At 38.4% G+C, this 21,558-nt stretch overlaps 1 pseudogene; it reads right to left on the reverse strand.

Annotated features, from left to right (window-relative positions):
* Positions 1-1,886: 1,886 nt before the first annotated feature.
* On the reverse strand, positions 1,887-20,106 carry LOC111159839 (annotated as a pseudogene).
* Positions 20,107-21,558: the final 1,452 nt, after the last annotated feature.

The following is a 21,558-nucleotide window of genomic DNA, read 5'->3' on the forward strand; positions in this document are numbered from 1 at the left end:
TCATTCAACATCTGTGCTGGCAGTATTTTAGGTGCTAGTGATAAAGCAGTGAATAAGACAGACAAATCCCTATCCTATTTTATTCTAAATGAAGTTAAATCTAGCTCTAAGCCACCCTGGTCAAGGGAGATGAGAAATCCAGGATTTGCCATGTTTATTTTTGAGAGGGGGGATTCATTAGGGGTGTCTTACCTCTTCCAGGTGCTACATACTCTGGAATATTATGAGACATGCCCTCTGGTCTTCAGACTATGTTAGGGGTATTTGTCATCCAAATTCTTATGGTCCCAGGCCACCCCTAAAAGTTCTAGGGCCTAGAACAAGAGTACAAATAGAGGTTCACATAGCATGTATTAAATATTTTAAAGTTATAAATCAACCTGAAAAACTGTTAAGTAAAATAGATTCTATAATTCTACCTTGATAAATATAATTTTGTAACAAGTTAGAAGGTCTGGTTTGAATTAAAAAATTGGGGACTTCTTGTGATGTAGGAAAGGTGGCTCCTGGCCCTAGCTGTGGCCTGCTCTCTTTCGCCTCCTACCCCTGATCTGTCCTGCACAATAAAGGAACTTGCATGCGTGTGTGTGTGTGTGCGTGTGTGTGTATTGTCCAGCCTGCATATATGAACTCTGTTTGCCAATCCCTACCTCTGCCAAAAGGTCACATTTTAACTGTCTCTCGAGTGAGGGTGTACATTCAGGTCCATGGCTGCCATTAGGAAGATGGACCCTGGAAAGATGCTGGTGCAGAACTTGGACATAGTTCAGGGTAAGTGGGCCTGGGAATTATGGAGTATGTGGAACATGGTCTAAAAGAGTGAGGTGGGGCGGGGCACCTGGGTGGCTCAGTTGGTTAAGCAACTGCCTTCGGCTCAGGTCATGGTCCCAGAGTCCTGGGATCGAGTCCCACATCGGGCTCCCAGCTCCATGGGGAGTCTGCTTCTCCCTCTGACATCCCCTCTCATGCTCTCTCTCACTCTGTCTCTCTCTCTCTCTCTCAAAATAAATAAATAAAAATCTAAAAAAAAAAAAAAAGAGTGAGGTGGGGGCTCTGCATGCACATGTCCCTTGAAGACCTCCTGCCCCAGAAGGAGGGATGCAGCCCATGGAAGGCAAAAATGGGGCCCTCGAAAGTGTTGGAGGCAGGGTGGGAGCTTGTCTTATCCAGATCCACACGTGATACTGTCTTGTGGGTGAGTGATTCCACTACTTTAAGCAAGGCTTGAGCCAGGGATCTACAACTGGGAGACTTGAAGTCTCAGCCTACAGCTGGGAGACTTGCCCCTGAGAGGGAACACACTGCCAAGTCAGCAGCATCATCAGAGGCCCTGGATCCAACTACTGTGTGGGAGTAGGACACATGTCCCTGAGTCTCTTGAACCCATAAACATATCCCCCTAAACATAGGGAGCTGTTCCCCAAATCATTTTCTCTCTAACGTTTGTCCACTTCTTTTTCTTCTAACACTTGGTGTCTCCTAGCTCCTGGAACATTTCTAAGACTGTATCATCTCTAAGACTGAGTTGTGTTCTGAGTGTCAGGCAAATTTTAATTTTGGTCCTGTAACATTAAAGTCATTAGCCACTGCCTGAGGCAGACTTGGCTACTTTCCCTTGGGTGGGGGAGACAAAAACACCTACTGCCCCCAGAGCAAGATACAGATTAACATCTCAAACAGCTGCCCAACCAAAATTAGGTGATATTCATGGAGATATTGTGGGTTCGGTCTAGATGACTACAATAAAGCAAATACCGTAATGAAGCAACTCAAATGAAGTTTTTGGTTCCCCAGTGCATATAAAGTTATGTTTACACTATTCTGTAGTCTATTAAGTCTGAAATAGCATTATGTCTAAAAAACAATGTACTTCCCCTAGTTCTTTAGTGCTAAAAAATGTAACCATCACCTGAGATTTTGGTGAGTTATAAACTTTTGCGGTGAGGATCTTGTCTTGGTATTGATGGTTGCTGACCATACAAAGTGGTGGTTGCTGAAGGTTCTGGTAATCTCTTAAAATAGGACAATAACGAAGTTGCTAAATCCACTGACTATTCCTTTCACCAACAATTTCTCTGCAGCATGTGATGCTGTTTGATAGCCCTTCACTGATGGTGAAACATCTTTCAAAATTGGATTCCATCCTCTCAAACCCTGCTGCTGCATTATCAACTAATTTATGTAATATTCTAAATCTTCTTTTGTCATTTCAACAATCTTCACAGCATCTCCATCAGATTCTATTATAAAAAACCACTTTCTTTGCTCATCTGTATGAAGTAACTCATCCTCCATTAAACTTTCATCATGAGATTGCAGCAATTCAGCCATGTCTTCAGGTCCCACTTCTAATTCTACTTCTCTTGCCATTTCCACCACACCTGCAGTTACTTCCTCCACTGAAGTCTTGAACCCCTCAGGGTCATCCATGAAGTCTGCAATCAACTTCTTCCAAACTCCCATTAATGTCAATATTTTGACCTATTACCATGAATCACTAATGTTCTTATGGGCATTTAGAATAGCGAGCACTTTCCAGAAGGTTTTCAATTTATTTTGCCCAGGTCTCTCAGTGGAATTATTACCTATGGCAGCTATAGACTTATGAAATGTATTTCTTAAATAATAAGGTGTTGAGAGTTGAAATTATTCCTTGATCCTTGGGCTGCAGAATGGATGTCATGTTAGCAGGCACAAAAACAACACTAATTGTTCATCTCAGTCAGAACTCAGGTGACCACATGCATTGTCATTTAGTGGTAATATTTTTGGAAAGAATCTTTTTTTCTGAGTAGTAGGTCTCAGTGGTGGACTTAAAATATTTAGTGAACCATGTTGCGAACAGATGTGGTGTCATCCAGGCTTTGTTGTTCCACTGATAGAGCACAGGAAGAGTAGATTTAGCCTAATTCTTAAGGGCCCTAGGATTTTTGGAATGGTCAATGGAGCATTGACTTCAGCTTAAAGTCACCAGCTGCATTAGCTCCTAACAAGAGAGTCCTTTGAAACTTTGAGGCCCAGCATGGATTTCCCTCCAGCTAGGAAAGCCTTCCCTGACATCTTCTTCCAATAGAAGGCTGTCTACACTGAATATCTTTTTAGTATAGCCACCTTCATTAATGACCTTAGCTAGATCTTGTAGATAACTTGCTGCAGTTTCTACATCAGCACTTGCTGCTTCACTTTGCAGATTTATGTTATGAAACAGCTTCTTGGGGCGCCTGGGTGGCTCAGTGGGCCTCTGCCTTCGGCTCAGGTCATGATCCCAGGGTCCTGGGATCGAGCCCCACGTCGGGCTCTCTGCTCCGCGGGGAGCCTGCTTCCTCCCCTCTCTCTCTCTGCCTGCCTCTCTGCCTGCTTGTGATCTCTCTCTCTCTGTCAAATAAAAAAAAAAAAAAAAAAAAAAAAGAAAAGAAACAGCTTCTTTCTTTAAACCTCATGACCCAACATCTGCTAGCTTCAAAATTTCCCTCGCCTCTCCCAGCCTTTATAGAATTAAAGAGAGTTAGGATCTTGCTCTGGATTAGGCTTTGGTTCAAGGGGATGTTATGGCTGGTTTGTTCTTCTATTCAGACCACTAAAACTTTCTCCATACCAGCAATAAGGCTGTTTGACCTCCTCATCATTTATGTGTTCACTAGAGTAGCACTTGTAAATTCCTTCAAGAACTCTTCCTTTGCATCCACAACTTGGTTGTTTGGCACAAGAGGCCTAGCTTTCAGCCTATCTGGGCTTCTGATGCGCCTTTCTCATTAAGTTTAATCATTTCCAGCTTTTGATTCAAAGTGAAGGATGTGAGACTCTTCCTTTCACTTGAACACTGAGAGGCCAAAGAACCCCTACATGGTTATTTACTGGCTTAATTTTAATATTGTTGTCTCAGGGAATAAGGAGGCCCAACAAGAGGGGGGGAGATGGATGAATGTCAGGTTCGGTGGAACAGTCAGAATACACAGAGCATTTATCAGTTAAGTTCGCTGTCCTCTACAGGTGCAGTTCATGGTGCCTGAAGAAAATTCCAGTAATAACATTAAAGATCACCGATAACAGATTAGCACAACAAATACAATAATAATGAAAACACTTGAAAATATTGTGAGAATAATCAAAATATTAAACAGAAATATAAAGTGAAAAAATGCTGTTGGAAAAATGGCTCAAATAGACTTGCTTGACAGATGGTTGCCACAAACCTTCAATTTGTAAAAAACACAGTTTCTGCAAGACAAAGAAGGCAAAGTGCAATAAAATGAGGTATGCCTTTATGTATTATCTTATTCATTTCTTTACAACAGTCTTACTGGGAAAATGATACCAAAGTTCGGGAAGATTAAAAAACGTGCCGAAGGAGATAAAAGAGAGAGAAGAATAAGAATTCAGAGTTCTCTCACTTCAAGGGCCATGCTCTTTCCCTATCCACACTACCACCTGCTATACCTAAGAGCCTTAAAGAAATTTAGAAAAAATTTATGAAACTGTCAGCCAAAAGAGTATAATCTGTGTACCTGTTCCATTCATTAGAATAGATCCTGAGATTTGTGTTTTGAGATTCCAGAGCATTACAGAAGATGCAATGAGAGAGGAATTGGGGCCAGTTAAGGGACACATTTCTATTATACGATCTTGCAGCATTTTACCAAGATATGGACTGTATGCTGGACAGCACTAGGGAATTAATCAACTCATTTTGCATTACTGTTTTAGTTCCAAAAAGTCACTAAAATGTTCAGCAAAAAAAGCCAGACATTGTCAAACATAAAGTTAAATAAACATAATTTGTAAATAAAGTAGAATTGATTGCAAAAATGTTGCTTGGTCAGTTCTTATTATTTGCCATCTTCTTGTTTCCTTACTCCTATTGTCCTGCTCAGGGCAGCTGTGTTCTCCTAAAGGGCAGGGCAAAATGACTTCCAGGTCTGGTTTTGTTGGTGGTTTTATAATGCTCATTGTGAGTTTCAAGAATAATCACCCAGGGCAAAGAACAAGGGTTCACTATACTGTAAACTTCTAAATCATGGAAAACAAAACTTTTCTCCCCACTATTTTTATGTTAAAATTCAGACACCACCAAATCCAGATCCTAGTTGCCTTGCTGACACACTTAAAAAGTGAATAGGGGACTCTTAATCTCACAAAACAGAGGGTTGGTGGGGGGGGGAAGGGGGGCTGGAGGGGGGTGTTTGGGTTATGGACATTGGGGAGGTTGGTTGGGTTATGGACAGTGCTATGGTGAGTGCTGTGAAGTGTGTAAACCTGGTGATTCACAGACCTGTACCCCTGAGGCTAATAATACATTATGTGTTAATAAAAAATTTAAAACAAAAAGTGAATAGGGGAAATAAACTAGGGAAGAGGGGAAAGGCGCCAAGCAATTTCATGAGGTCCTGGCCTTTGTCTGATCCTATGGGGAGCTCTGCAGCATAATTTACACCTCAGCGTTTATCCAGCCTTCAGTAAAAAAAGTTGGGCTTTCATATTTAGGCATCGATCAATGGCTATGTTTCCCCTGGGGCAATTCTGAATGTCTCCCAATACTGGCAAAGCAGTTTCATTAGAAGCAAAGCAAACAGAAGCTGGGAGATGGCCCCCAGAATTGATCAAAAAGGATCAGAGGGCTGTGAGTGTTACACAGAGAGCGTCAGCTTTGCCAGAGATAATCTATAGTTTGTAACTCTTTCACTGTAGGTTTGACTCTTCTGATGAACAGACAAAACGTTTACAACATCCAGTGGTGGTGGAGGAAGAGGGTCTTGGTGATTTGAATTGTTAGAATAGCCTATGAAATTTAAAGAACGCCTGACTCAAGATTCTAGGGGAGTCAGACTGGTGGGAATATGGTTGTGGGTCCTTATGTAGAATAAAAAACCTTCAGGCAATTGGTCGCTAAAAATATACACTATTTCACCGGGACTATAGGGAAGGAAAAAACGCTTATCTGACTCAGTCCTTATCTTGAGATGCTTACACTGTAGTTGGTTAGATGAAATTCACACGTATGAAACAAGTATGAGCAACACTATATAATTAGAGACTGTTGGATTCCAGGAAAAGAGAAATAGACTCCCTTTGGCTATACTTTTTCGGAGACTCACAGTATGAGTGATGAATAAGGTCAGATCAAGCCCTTGCATGCAGTCATTCAAACAATCTGGGTGTGCCAGATGACAAGCTTGTTAGGGTTGAGGGCTGACAGAACAGATCAGAAGATAGTGTGGTAAGTACAGTGATAAAGGGTGCACTTTGGGGGATTATTAGGGTGATTTTAGTATTTTTTAGTAGAAAGCTCAGTTACTATATTTCATTAAATCTCAGATGCCATGAATTATAAAATTTGCCATTGTTTTATTCAGCATTGAGAAAGAAAAAACACTTCCAGTAAAGCAATGCAGTACCTTCAATTGTAAGACATAACCCAAATTGCAGAGGTGTTGCAATGTGAAATAAATGTTCATTTTAGAACTGATGAAATGGGGCTGCAAGAAACATGATTTGGCTTAATCCTTTCCTCTGGCTGTCTTTTGCTTTTACAGGACAGACAGAAGAGTACCCGCTTGTTCCCTTCTACAGTACTGAGTCCTGTCAGTCTCTGCACTTCCTAAGGGAAGAGGAAAAATGGTAACAGAAAGGACTTGGGTTTCTATCTCTTACTCTAAAAGAACTAGCTCAATAGAGTAATGGAGGCCAATAATCATATTTGAAATGGTAGCTAATATTGATCAGATGTTTAGTATAAATTCAGCACTGGACTATTTCTTTATACTTATTACTTAATTTAATTCTTACTTAATCCATTGGATAAAGGTATTAGTGTATCTATTTTACTGATAGGTAAACTGAGATTTAAAGAAGGTAAATCATTTGCATGAGGTCACACATGCTAAGTATGTCAGCTGAGACCGGGATACAGGTCTGTTTACTTCCCAAGGTTATGTTTTTAACCACTATGTCAGTAGGTGATTTGATAAGACCTGATTTCCTACAAAGGAAGAAAAGATATTTCATTGCAGTCAGCATTTACTTGTAACATCCTTTCTTAGGGATCTTTCAGAAAGCAAAACATGGTCATACCAACTAAAGAGAAGACCGAGTGACCCACCTTAAATTATGACTCTTTTTCTGATGTCACTCTTGCATAACCAGTCTTTACACAGTCCTTGCGAATTATACTGCTGGATAATGAATTTTAAATTGCACGTCTAAGTAGACTAAGAACTCTATAGTTAGTGGGTTATATTTAAGCGACCACAGAATAGATAAGGTGCACAATTAAAGAGCACATTCCTTCCAAACCCCTAATTTGTGTTAGGATATTCAATTACCATTCTCTATGTGCAGGCATGAATTTTGATCTAGTAGCAATGAAGTCAGGCCCAGAAGTCTGCAGGTTCAGAATTATTTATCAGCAAGTAGTACTTAACCCACATTTGACACAACTGTTTACGTTCACAGACAATTTTAGGTATCTGAATTTAGAAGAGGTTGACTAAACCTTGATAAACCTGAAGTAATAGAATTTTGGGATAGAAATGTCAGTTTGCTAGCATCTTAATGGGGTTAGTCTAATCACCTTATAAACTAGACCAGTGATTCTTAAACTGTTGGGTCTCAGGACCACCCCTTTTTAAAAAAAGATTTTATTTTAAAAACAGATTTAAAAAAAAGATTTTATTTCTTTATTTATCTAGTTATTTGACAGAGAGTGGGAGAGCACAAGCAGGGGGAGATAGAGGGAAAGGGAGAAGCAGGGATCATTACCTGAGCCAAAGGCAGACACTTAACGGACTGAGTGACGCAGGAACCCCTCAGGACCTCTTTATACTCTTTTTTTAAAAAGATTTTATTTATTCATTTGACAGAGAGAGACACAGCAAGAGAGGGAACACAAGCAGGGGAAGTGGGAGAGGGAGAAGCAGGCTTCCCGATGAACAGGGAGCCCAATGCAGGGCTCCATCCCAGGACCCTGGGATCACGACCTGAGCCAAAGGCAGACGACTAACACCTGAGCCACCCAGGTGCCCCAGGACATATTTATACTCTTAAAAAATATGGAGTGCCTGGGTGGCTCAGTGGGTTAAAGCCTCTGCTTTTGGCTCAGGTCGTTATCCCAGAGTCCTGGAATTGAGCCCAGCATTGCATTGGGCTCTCTGCTCAGCAGGGAGACTGCTTCCCTTCCTCTCTCTGCCTACTTGTAATCTCTGTTTGTCAAATAAATAAATAAAATCTTTAAAAAAAAATTGAGGACCCCAAAGAGCTTTGTTTATGTTGGTTTTATCTAACATTGTTTTTCATATTAGCAATTCAAGCAGAGAAATTTTGAAAGTATTGAAAAGTATTGAAATAATGAATATAATGAAATAATGATAATAACTCCATTAACATAAATAACATATTTTATGAAATAACTATTTTCCAAAGCAAAAAAAAAAAAAAATTATGAGAAGAGTGGTATTGCTTCACATTAAAAAAAAATCTCTTTAATACCTGGCATAAAAGAAGACAGCTAAATTCTCATATTTGCTTCTGCAGTCTTTTGTGATAATATGTATCATATGACCTCTGCAGAACTTTAATATTCACTCGTAGGAAAATGAACATAAAAAAGACAAAACATCTTAGTATTATTATGAAAATAGTTTTGACTTCATGAACTTCCTGTAAAGATATTGAAGACCTTTAGGAGTCCCCAGACCACACTTTGAGGACTACTGAACTAGAGAAACGGGTTATTCATAATTCAAAGCTACAAATAAAGAGCTAAAATTATATCAGATAAGATACTTTCTAATGACCAATATTCTTTAAGAGTTTTTGTCAACATTTTTTTTATTGTGTTAAAATATATATGACATAAAATTGACCATTTTTAAGTGTTCAGCTCCATGATATTAAATGTATTCACATTGTTTTGAACCATCATCACCACCCATATCCAGAACTTTCTCATCTTCCCAAACTGAAATTTATACTCATTAAACAATAACTCCCCTTCCCTCTTTGCCCAAGTCTCAGGCAACCACCTTCTATTTTCTGTCTTTATAAATTTGACTATTTGTAGGTACCCCATAGGCGGTATGTTATACCTATAACTACAAGTGGAACCATACAGCGTTTGTCTCTTTGTAACTGGCTACTTTAAGGTTGATCCATGCTATAGCACATGTCACAATTTCATTCCTTTTAAGTGAATAATATTCCATTGTATGTGTATACCATATTTTAAAAATCCTTTTATCTTTTTACAGATGTTTGGGTTGCTTCCACCTTTGGGCTATTGTGAATAATGTTGCTATGAAAAAGGAATATACAAATATCTCTTCACATCTCTGCTTGCAGTTCTTTTGGATATCTACCCAGAAGGGCAATTGCTAGATCATATGCTAAACTCTCTGTTTAGTATTTTGAGGAACTGCCATATAGTTTTCTTTTTTCAACATCTTTACCACTGATTTCTTGCTAAAAGTTTTTTGTTGTTGTTTGTTTAAAATTTTTTATTTGAGTATAATTGACACTGAAACTTTTAAAATACATTATTCACAATATTGAAATTTTTTTTTGTTTTCCTTGGAATTTTTTTTAAAGTTTTTTTTTTTTTTAAGAATTTATTTATTTATTTATTTGACAGACAGAGATCACAAGCAGGAGAGAGGCAGGCAGAGAGAGAGGAGGAAGCAGGCTCCCCTCTGAGCAGAGAGCCTGATGCGGACCTTGATCCCAGAACCCTGAGATCATGACCCGAGCCGAAGGTAGAGGCTTTAACCCACTGAACCACCCAGGCACCCCTTTCCTTGGAATTTTTTCAATAACTGACAAAAAAGTTCAATGAATAGCTCATGGATTTGATATATGATAAAAAGAATTATGAGTTCTCTGAATAATAGCTTTCTCATAGCCCTAGCTTTCAGAATTTCTCAAGCCAAAGTAGAACATACAAGTTAAATTCTACTAGAAAAAGAATAAAGTTAAGAGAGAAAAAATAATATCTGTTGGGCACGGAGTATGTTCCAGGCATTATTCTAAGTATTGGGGATATAGCAGTGAACATAATGGAATCACTGCCCTCAAAGATGAGCTATAACTTATCATACAAGTTCTGAAATGGTAATCTTCAGATGGTCTGAGGGCTTTCTGGTCCATCAGAAAAATCAACAGTCCCTTACTGTCCCAGGGTTTATTCTCACCAGTGGTGCAACATAGGACAGCCTTGAGACACAGCTCCAGTAGACTGTATCCCTGTCCACTCAAGAATTTAGGGAGAGATATCCATGAAATGCTAAATACCTGTATCTGCCAACACCCAGAACTCCAAGGGCCAGGAAAGAAGTTTCTAGAGTTTCTTTCTAGAAAGAATAGAGGAACAGGAAAGGATAAAGAAAAGAGAAAGCTTGTCAGAGGGAAGGAGTAGGCAGTGGTTCTAGATATATTTGTGCTCCCTCTACTTTGAAGCTCTAAACTTGGTGGTCCTTAAAAGTGAATTTGGGCTGTGACATACCCTCAAAGGTCTGGGCAGATGGAAGGAGCTCCATGGCTAAGTAGCAAAGGGATTCACAGCAGAAATGGTCTTTATCTGGTAATTGTGGTAGAAGGTGTTAAAATTATCCAGATATTTCTTCCTCCCTGCTCCACCCCATTCTTCTTCTCTTACTAGCCTTCCTTTCCTCTCAAATTGTCACTCGCTAATATGCAGCTGCATATTTGAGGGTGATGAGTTTTTTTGTTGCAAATATTCTGCAGTAATTACCTATGTCAAAATATCCTAGTTCAAAACAGACTGCCACAGGAGAACTTTAAATTAAAAAAAAAAAAAAAAGATCCATTTACATTTGTTTCTTTTATGTACAAAGTCAGCACAGTTTATATGAATTCCAGGAAGGTGAAAAATTGTCAAATATGAAAACTATGATTTCTGATTTGGTAGTCATCTGAACAGGTAAGGAAACAGATCCCAACACTTGATTCTATGCTATGAAAGTTATCATTAAAAAACAGTGAAGCACTCCTTTAACTGTGACAGTTTATACACTCCAGTGAAATTCAGTTTTGAACCTGAACACAAGGTTCAACATTGGAATGACACAAAAACTTCCCAAGGCTTAAAAATACATGTAAAAATTCATAAAATATAAATAAATAAATAAATAAATAATAAATAAAATAATTTTAAATATCCATAAAATAATCCCTTGATTACTTATTTTTTTCTCCTGGACGGTAAATTAATGTTACATAGAAGAGGGACACCTGGGTGGCTCAGTGGGTTGGGCCTCTGCCTTCGGCTCAGGTCATGATCTCCGGGGTCCTAGGATCGAGCCCCACATCTGGCTCTCTGCTCAGCAGGGAGCCTGCTTCCCCCTCTCTCTCTCTGCCTGCCTCTCTGCATACTTGTGATATCTGTCTGTCAAATAAATAAATAGGATCTTTAAAAAAATGTTACATAGAAGAAGAAGAAGGTAACACTGATAGTAATAAACATTGCAAATCACACTGCAGGAAAAACAAAGAATAGTATTATATTAGAATGAATGTAAAGAACACCACAGAAAAAATTTTGAAATACATTCTACAGTATCAGTAAGATTCATGACTGACAATATAGAATGTGAGACCTTCATAAGTTACTATTAGAGACTATGCATTTCCCCCTTTTTTTTTGTCTCTCTTGATACAGAGGATGATTCTAAGGTTCTGATATGGTCTGTTTTGGTTGTTTAAGGTCAGTCTATAACTGATGGCAATTCTGCTGGCTATTATATGCCCCAGCATGGTAGGAGAAGCCATTCTCACAGAAGAGTGAAAACGTAGTTCAAGCAATTTAGTGTTAGAATCAATTGTACCTTAAAAAACAAAACCAAAAAAACATGTGAGTTGAGTCCAGGTCTACATTCATTATTTCAGTATTTATTTGGGTGCCTGGTATGCGCCAGGCACTGTGCTAGGCACTGGGTGTACAGTGGTCAACAAGATAAACCATCCTTAGCTGTTCCAATTTTATTAATTCTGTAATGATATTGGTTTGGCCCTTGTGCCAGTTACTAAATACGGTCTCTCACTTCCCCACCCACCCTTCTATACTCTTGTTTTGTGAGGCCAGGGCTGGGACCATGGAAACCACATTTCTGCTTTGTCAGTTTCTCTCTGTCAGGTGCTTCTTATAGGAAGTATTGGAGAGAGAATTAAAGTCTGAAAGAGGAGAAGGGATTTCCTCCTCCTTCCCTGTTGGTTTCTTGTCCTTTTTCTTTTCTGTTTGTTTTTTTTTTTCTTCTTAAGATTTTATTGATTTATTTGTGGGGGGGAGGAAGTGGGAGAAGCAGACTCTTCGCTGAGCAGGGAGCCCAATTTGGGGCTCAATCCTAGGACCCCGGGATCATGACCTGAGCCAAAGGCAGACACTTAAATGATGAACCACCCCGGCGCCCCTCTTGCTCTTTTTTATGGTACCCTTGCTTCATTTATCCACCCTGTTGTGTCACTTTGCTCTAGGAAAAGCCTAGCCAGTATCACAGTCCCATTTATAGTCAGAGTTTGTTTAACTTTGTGGAACCAGCCTCATCACTGCCCCTCAGAGACCCCAGGGCCAGCTGGCCAGTACCTCTTCTTAGAGTTCTGGGTCCCAGTTCTATGGAGCCCCTCTGAGAGCTAAGAGATCCCAACACCAGCTAGGTAACACTCCCTTCTTAGAGGTCTGATATTAAGTTCCTTGGGGCCCCTTCTCAAAGCTTCTAAGTTTTAATTATTCTAACTTCTTCCCTCTATTTCCCAGCTCTGGGGTGGAAACTCCTTCTTGCAATGTATGCATATCTACGTATCTGTATCTATATTTTGTTCTAATATATATCTAACATATAATCTCTGTGTTCTCCTTTTCTTTTTTAACATTTCAGTAATTAGTTAATAGTTCTTTAACTCCTTTGGTTAGAATAACTAATGGTTTCTGGCTCATAATTGAATACTGACTGATACTGTCTTAATTTGTTTTACAAATTCTCTTTTACAGATCTCATTTTGTTTGTTATTTCATTTTATAATAAGTTCTTATCTTATCATAAACATGCCAGCACAGAGAACTCTTGCACTTTTTCTGTTCTTTATGTTTTCCAGACCGCATTTGGTATGCCACGATCCACTGCTTATTACTGTTTTCTTTGCTGAGTACACTCACTTTGTGTTTTCTTCTAGCTTGCTCATGCTTGATATTTTTCATAAATTTTCTTTTCATCTTGCCCTTCCATAACATGGACAATTCTTTTCTAGACATGTTTTACTCTGATACGGTACAAGTAAATCTCGCTTAGCATTCTTTCTTCTATCTAACAAGAGTTTGTCTTTTCCTCTAATTATAGTTTGAGGATTCATATCAGGAACAGATTTATTAAGGTCCGTGAGATGAGAAATGAATGCACTATATTTTCTTGTTATAGAATCTCAGTAATTGTTACATAATGAAGCCTCTCTCTGCTGGGCTATGACCTTTCCGAATTTCAGAAGTCTCTCTACAAATATGAATCATGCTGAACAGAGTATGATCATACTTTTATTTTATTTTATTTTATTTTATTTTTTTTAAAGATTTTATTTATTTATTTGACAGAGAGATCACAAGTAGATGGAGAGGCAGGCAGAGAGAGAGAGAGAGAGAGAGAGGGAAGCAGGCTCCCTGCCAAGCAGAGAGCCCGACGCGGGACTCGATCCCAGGACCCTGAGATCATGACCTGAGCCGAAGGCAGCGGCCCAACCCACTGAGCCACCCAGGCGCCCCATACTTTTATTTTAAAATGAACAATTAAGGGCAACTTATATTAGGTGTATAACTAAGTAATGTTCCATAAGAAACTTTTTATTTTATCTTTTAGTTTACAAAAATAATGTAACTTCAAGATTAAAGGAAAAAAGTGTATCATACGGCCTTACTAACCTTACTACTCCTGAATGGATCAGTACTCTGATGATGATACTGGACTCTGGTCAGAGGTCTATGGTATAGATTTTGTAAAAGCTCTACCCAACAAAGATCCCCAATATTGCATAGTGAACATCCAAAACAATCAGATAACCTTTTTGAGGGCATTTGAATTTGAGAACTCACAGATATAGTGCGGTAGTAGTAGGAATAGCAGAAATAGAGTTAAATAGTATCCAAGTCTCCTTAAAAGCAGAGTACCAGAGTATTGAGAGGTTAATGGTGTGCTGATGAAGGCAATATAACTAAAAGTCTTATATTTTAAGGCCTTCCAGTTTTGTAACTGTGTGCTGTTCCTATAAGCCATGTTGTTATCTCTCAGTAAACCACCGTTAGGGTGCCTGGGTGGCTCAGTGGGTTAAGCCTCTGCCTTCGGCTCAGGTTGTGATCTCAGGGTCCTGGGATGGAGTCTTGCATCAGGCTCTCTGCTTGGCGGGGAGCTTGCTTCCTTCTCTCTCTCTCTGTCTGCCTCTCTGCCTGCTTGTGATCTCTCTCTGTCAAATAAATAAATGAAATCTTTAAAAAAAAAAAGCACCATTACTTAACATGGCTTGAAACTTAAAAGAGTGTAACTCATAACTTGTTTCTGATTGTTTATTATTATATACAAACAGTTTTATGCACATAGTTATAAACTTCTGTTAAATTATTTCCATAGCATATACTCTCAGGAGTGTTCTTAATGATTTCAAAAAATAAACATTATGCTTTTTGCTACCTATGTTGCCATATTACTTTCCAAAAGAGGTGTAGGAATTTATTAACAAGATTTGAATATAAACTTTATTAGTCTCATGTGTTAATTTCTTTGTGCAATTTTATAGGTATACAATTGTACACCAAAGTCTCTACAGAGTATAGCACCTGGCATGTTGTAAGCACTCAATAATATTAGTTAATATTATTTGAAAAAAAAACATTTTTTTAAAAAAGGCTTCTTAGTTTGTACTTCTTTGATTTATACATATCATCAAGAAATTTTTTAAAAAATATTTTATTCATTTCTTTGACAAAGAGAGACACAGTGAGAGACAGAACACAAGCAGAGGGAGTTGGAGAGAGAGAAGCAGGCTTCCCGCCGAGTAGGGAGCCTGTTGCAGAGACTGATCCCAGGACTCCAGGATCATGACCTGAACTTAAGGGAGACGCCCAATGACTGAGCCACCCAGGAACTCCAAGAAAATTTCTGATCAACTTTATGCAGACTGTAAGTCCACATGCTCCATGGACAACCAGACACAACATCAAAGCTGCAAGTTAATGAAATTTGAGTCAGCAATGTGTAAATCTTAGATTGAATTCTATTATTTGTGCACTTGAAAACAAAGACCTGATTAAACATAAACCACAGTATGAGATTGACAGGCTTCTGCTTGGACTAGACATGATCTCATCAGTGCTTCAACAAAAGACTACTCTTCATTGCACTAATTTTGATGTGAGGATTAGCTTTTATTCTCTTCTATTTTGGTCTTAACTAACAACTAATCAGGATGAAATGATTGATCTCAGAAATTTTTTGCTCCTTAGACACATTTTGCACTTGAACACATCTATAATTGCCAAAAAAAAAAAAAAAAAGCTTTGAATGCTTCTACTATCATACAGTTGTCACTTTTAATAAGTTGTCTTCAGATTTTATGGTGGTCCTGTAAAGGAAAAGTCTTCCAATTTTGTTTCGATGGCTTTGATGGCTAAGGCAGACAGACAGGAAGTCCCAGTTAACATTTGTTCTTGGATCTACTCTATGGTTTCTCAAGATTATCTGTACCACAGTGGAAAAGGTAATGTGGAAAGATTTAGCCAAGTTGGTGAACTGAATAGAATCTTTTTGCCCTACTTCACACACAGAAATGCTGGATTAAAAAAACATACTAATTTGAGGAATCTATATAGCCAAGCTCAAAAGCAAGGGAAAAAAAGCTCCTAGTAGTAGGGAAAAGGAGCTGAAGCCTTGCCATTCTGAGGAAGAAACAAACTGACTTTTGCCTTTGGGTTTGACAAATCTAGGTATGGGACCCGAGGTGCTGGGCCTGCAGGGAGCTGTGATATTATTATGCTGTCCAAGAGTGGGGATCAGGAAAGCCCAATGGCTGAGAGTCATTGCAAATGTGAGCCAATTTGTCATGGATGGAAATAGGATGACATGCAAGTGAAGGAGACCTCAGGGACTACTGAGTGGGAGTTATCCTAAACGAGGACTGTCTCAAGCCAAGAAACAAATATAAAAATGTGTGAAATCCATAGAGCTCAGAAATAAGTAACAATGAAACCATCTCATACAAAGCTTCCAACACCTTGTTGCTCAAGGGACACCATATATTTCTATCTAAAGAGAAACTCTCAGACAAAAAATATAAAATCCATAAAGAATACATTTATGTTTGAGCTACATTTTTAAAAATTAACACCTAATTACCTCTTAGTAAAATAGGACTTTTAAAACTAACAGAAGATTGACTAGAGAGGAAAACCAATTAGGGTCCTTATCAGCAAATATATATGCCAGAAAACAGAATAGTATCTTCAATGTGATGAGGCTTCATTATGGCTGTGTGAATGTATACTTTTGTTTTGAGTGATTATCAAAATTAAAGTCTATACCATGATTATCATTGAAGAGTAAGGCAAAAGACTTTTTCAGATACACAAATACTAAGAGGATTTACTATCCATAGATACTTGATGAAAAAAAAAATCAGAAAATGTATTTTTAGCAAGAAGAATGAATCCAGAAGGGTGCCTGGGTGGCTCAGTTGGTTAAGCAACTGCTTTCAGCTCAGGTCATGATCCTGGAGTTCCGGGATCCAGTCCCGCATTGGGCTCCCTGCTCTGCAGCGAGTCTGCTTCTCCCTCCTCAGACCCTCCTCCCTCTCAGGCTCTCTCTCTTTCTCTCTAATTCTCTTTCTCCAAAAAATAAATAAAATCTTGAAAAAAAAAAAAAAAAGAATGAATCCAGAAGGAAGAGTGGACCTGGAGAAGCATCAGTGAACTTGGGGGAAAAATCACAGCTCAATTTTTAAAAATGTGTAACTTTTAATTTTGCTTTGGGAAATGCATTTCCATTCAATGTCAGATATAATATTGATAGACAAATTCTTGTCTCTGCACATTTTTTCTCTAGACACTGAAGTTATAACTGTCATGAGACAGATCAAAAACATTTGGTTTTCTTAACATAATGCCCAGACTTGTACCACAAGTATCATAAACCCTTCAAAATGAAAATTATACATTCACACAATCATAATTAAGCCTATAGCTGGGGGCTGAGTAAGAAGAAGGGTCAGCTTTTAATTTGGACTTCACTGTTATAAATTCCAGTAAGCGCTAATACCTAAAGTGAGACGGAATTCCCAGTATTAATCAAGAATAAATGACCTCAATCCCTAAACATCCTAAACTTGGTCTGATGTGAGTCTATCCCACTACCTTTGGCATTTTTGTAAACTTTCAGCCTCTCTCTTGAATTAAAGGGTTTAAAGAAGACTACAATCTTGTTACTGTAAACCTGTATTTCTGTGGTTGTAATGGGCATATTAGCAGTTCTGAGGTTGACCTCAACCTTTCAATACCTTATCATTTGATATCTCATTTTGAACATGTTATTTTCGACTTGCTTCTGCCATTAGCATTTTTCTTTGTATGAGGTCAGGTGAGTTACTTCAAGGTGAATACAGTTGCTTAAATAAATTTTGCCATTTCACGCTAAGCACAAAGCATTTACTCAAATAGTTTAGTGAATTTTAGTTGACTTAAGAAACATAGTGTCCTATTTGCCTGATGCTGCAGTTTTTAACCATGACATCTCCCAGGTTGTTGATGAGGAAGTATGAGTGTAAGACATGGTACCAACTGTGTCCAATATACAATCTGTTTGGGAGATGAGACATGGGAAATGGGGTGGGGCCAGTTTATAGGTGTTTCTACTGACAGATTTGAGTAGCTTGGTTTTTGATCTGACAGGGAATGGAGACGTTCACTTTCCAGAGTAAGCAAGTAATGTGCCCCAAATGATGTTTCAGAATGATATAAGTGGAAATCCAACCATTATCTTATAAGCTTCATAATTACAACCAAGTCTTTATGATCCATATCAAGCTTATTTGTTTATTGTGACAATTAACTTCAGCAGATATTTAGACTAAAAACTGGAATTAGCCTGTCATTCAGCATGCTTGTGGCCTGCCTTCCCCACCATCTGTTAACATGCTCTTTGGAATGCAAATTTTAACACTTGCCTATATAAAACATAATTAGAAAGATAACATTGCTGTCAAAATCATAAAATCCAACATAATTATTTCCTCTACCGTCATCCTTTTTGGCTGAACTCTGCATATTTTTGGCATTATAAACCACTATCTTTAATGGCTTCTTTATGATACAACGCCATATTATGTTTCTTTTTAAATTATACAAATAATACAAAGAAAATATCATTGTGATCAGATTGTGGGGAAGGAGTTCTTAAACAGGAGACACAAAGTGCAATTCACAAAGAATATCAGAGCTATGTACGGCTACACATGTTATCCACTGCAGAACTCCAGGGGGCCATTTACATAGATCCTGATGTGAATGCCTCCCCCAGAGTGTGTAATGTGGTAGTCCAGAGATAAAAGGATGGATTTCATGAAAGACAGTAAATGAACTTGAGATGGAAGACAGAGTAAGAGAAGATATTTCAACATCTAAAACCAACTAAGGGGGCACCTGGGTGGCTCAGTGGGTTAAAGCCTCTGCCTTCAGCTCAGGTCATGATCTCAGGGTCCTGGGATCGAGCTCCGCATCGGGCTCTCTGCTCAACAGGGAGCCTGCTTCCTCCTCTCTCCCTGCCTGCCTCTCTGACTACTTGTGGTCTCTGTCTATGAAATTAAAAAACAAAACAAAACAAAACAAAACCCAAAAAACTAATACCAACTAAGAGTATCTAGAACATTATGTCCAACATAATACAATGCAAGCCACAAATGCCAGCCATTTATATAATTTTAAATTTTCTAATAGCCATGTTATAAAAAGTAAAAATAAACATAAAATTAATTTAACACAATATATCTAAAATATTACAACTTTAACACACAATCAATATAAAAATTAGTAATGAGATAATTTACATTGTTTTTGTATTGACTCTTGGAAATTTGGTGTGTATTTTACACTTACAGCACATGTCAATTTGGACTAGCCATACTTCATGTACCCAATAGCTCATGTCTGAATAGTTAATGGTCAATGGCTAGTAGCTACTATTTTGAAATACACAGCCCTGGAACATAAACATTACCAATGGAAATCAACAAATACAAACAAACTTAGAAAAAAATAAGGAAAGGATATAATCAAGCAATTTATTAAAGGAGAAACTTGAAATCTTAAGAGATATTCAAACTCATTAGGAAAAAAATTAACTTTGATCAAAAAGTTACAACTTTATAGACACCAAAAAATTAGATATTACTAACTATTGGCAGAAATGTGTAGAAATGGGAGCTCCCATAATCTGCTGATAGAAATGTGAGCTTTACAGCTATTTCTAAGAGCAATTTGGCTTTCTTGTCCCTAGAGCAACATGATGTGGTGAGTGAAGAAATAACACAATGAGTTCTTCAGCAAATGCCACTTACTTACATTCAAACACACAAATGTCACAAAGCCCCACATATTTTACAGGAATATATGCATGCATACGGACATATAATTAGACTGTTTGGGGTAGAGGAAGAAAATGAAATAAGGAATAAAAATGGAAAAATGTAATACTACTCATGGTAAAAAGTTAAAGTTCTCCTAAATTCCCAAAACCTTTTCTACAGATTCCTTTTTTGGGGGGGGGGTGGTTCACTGTTTCTTTCTTTTTTTTTTCCCACATTTTAGAGGGAGGATTGTCACTCTTTCTGTTCACCATTTTACATATTTTTAAGATAGCTTTATTTGACTTAAATTATCTTCTGTATGCCAAATCCTCCTACAACTGTATCTCCAAACAAGTCCTCTTGGATACCCTGTTTTCTTACTTCCTACTGCACATTTTCACCATCAGCAAAACTCAACACCGTGAGCATTATCTTCACCTCCACCCTAGATACCGCTGTCTTTCCAGGTTTTCTTACATCTACCACCATCATTCCTCCAGTCTCAAGCCTCATCATTCCTCCAGTCCTCCATTCCTCTTATTTTCAACATGTACCTCTCCTGTCCTGAACATCTAGGTAGTTATTAAGACTTACTGTTTTTACTTTTAACATCATTCTTATCTTATTCTCATCGCCAGCCTCTAACCCTAGAGAACTCACTATCTGCCTTCACTTTCTTTATTTTTTTTTTTAATAAAGAGACTATTTATTAACAGCAGTTTCAGGTTCATAGCAAAATTGAGAGGAAGGTATTGAGACTTCTTGTATACTCCCTGCCTCCACTCATACATAGCCTCCCACATTATCAACATCCCCAACCAGGGTCATACATTTGTTAAAACTGATGAACCTACATCAACGCATCATAACCCCTCAAGGTTCATAGTTCACATTAGAGTTCACTCTTAATGGTGTATATTCCAGAGGTTTGGATGAATATATAATGACATGTATTCATCATTATAGTATCATGTGGAGCAGTTTCACTGCTTTAAAAATCCTCTGTGCTCCACCTATTTAGCCTCCACCCCCCATTTTTTCGGTTCCCATTCCTCTAGTCCATTTGCAAATTTCCAAATCTCCCGATAGCACTATTTTCGACGCATTGCTACCTTGCTCAAAGCTGCCAATGGTGCCAGTAGTGAGATTTTATTGTCTTTAGCTGCTCAGCACTTATTTCTCCTTCACGCCTCATTTCCCTTCAGGGGAATTATCTGTCATTGGATGTAGTCTGGAAAAACTGTTAATTCAGTACTCATCTTCCTCAGCAATGAGAAGTGCATGTGACCCAAGCTAGGACTTTGAAACTCTCTATCCATCTATTTGGTTTCTTTTTTAAAAGCTTTTATTTATTTATTAGAGAGAGACCAAGCAGGAGGGGCAGAGGGAGAGGAAGAAGCAGGCTCCCTGCCAAGCCAGGAGCCTGATGCAGGGTTCGACCCCAGGACCCTGGGATCATGACCTGAGCTAAAGGCAGCCACTTAACCGACTGAGCCACCCAGGAGCCCTCTATCCATCTATTTGAATCCTTAATAGTGTGATAAAGGGATCAAATATTATTGGGTATTCATTTACCCTAACATGGCCTGCCTCAAGGCCATGCCTCTGGTTCCTGCTTTTTAGCCCTCGGAGGTTACTTTGCTTTCTAATGTTTCCAAACCTTCCCATTGATTCTGTGAGCTCCTGATATTTTTCCAGTAAACTCTTTTGAAGTTTGTCTGATTTGGTTTCTGATGCTTGAAAGCAGAGCCTGACTGATCCCTTCTCCATTGTACAAAGAATAAACTTCTTTCCTGGTTTCAGATTTTCTCTATCTAGTCCCAGCCTTATTTTCCCTTATTCACCAAAGCCACAGCCAGGTCAGTCATTTCACAATTCTGGAAAATGCCATGTTAGTCTTGCTTCTATGCTTTACAACATCCTGGAATGACATACCCTGTTCCATGTATCTATACCCATTTACTG

Source organism: Enhydra lutris, unplaced genomic scaffold (assembly GCF_002288905.1).
Source record: "Enhydra lutris kenyoni isolate GAN:26980312 unplaced genomic scaffold, ASM228890v2 scaffoldscaffold4, whole genome shotgun sequence".
NCBI lineage: Eukaryota > Metazoa > Chordata > Mammalia > Carnivora > Mustelidae > Enhydra > Enhydra lutris.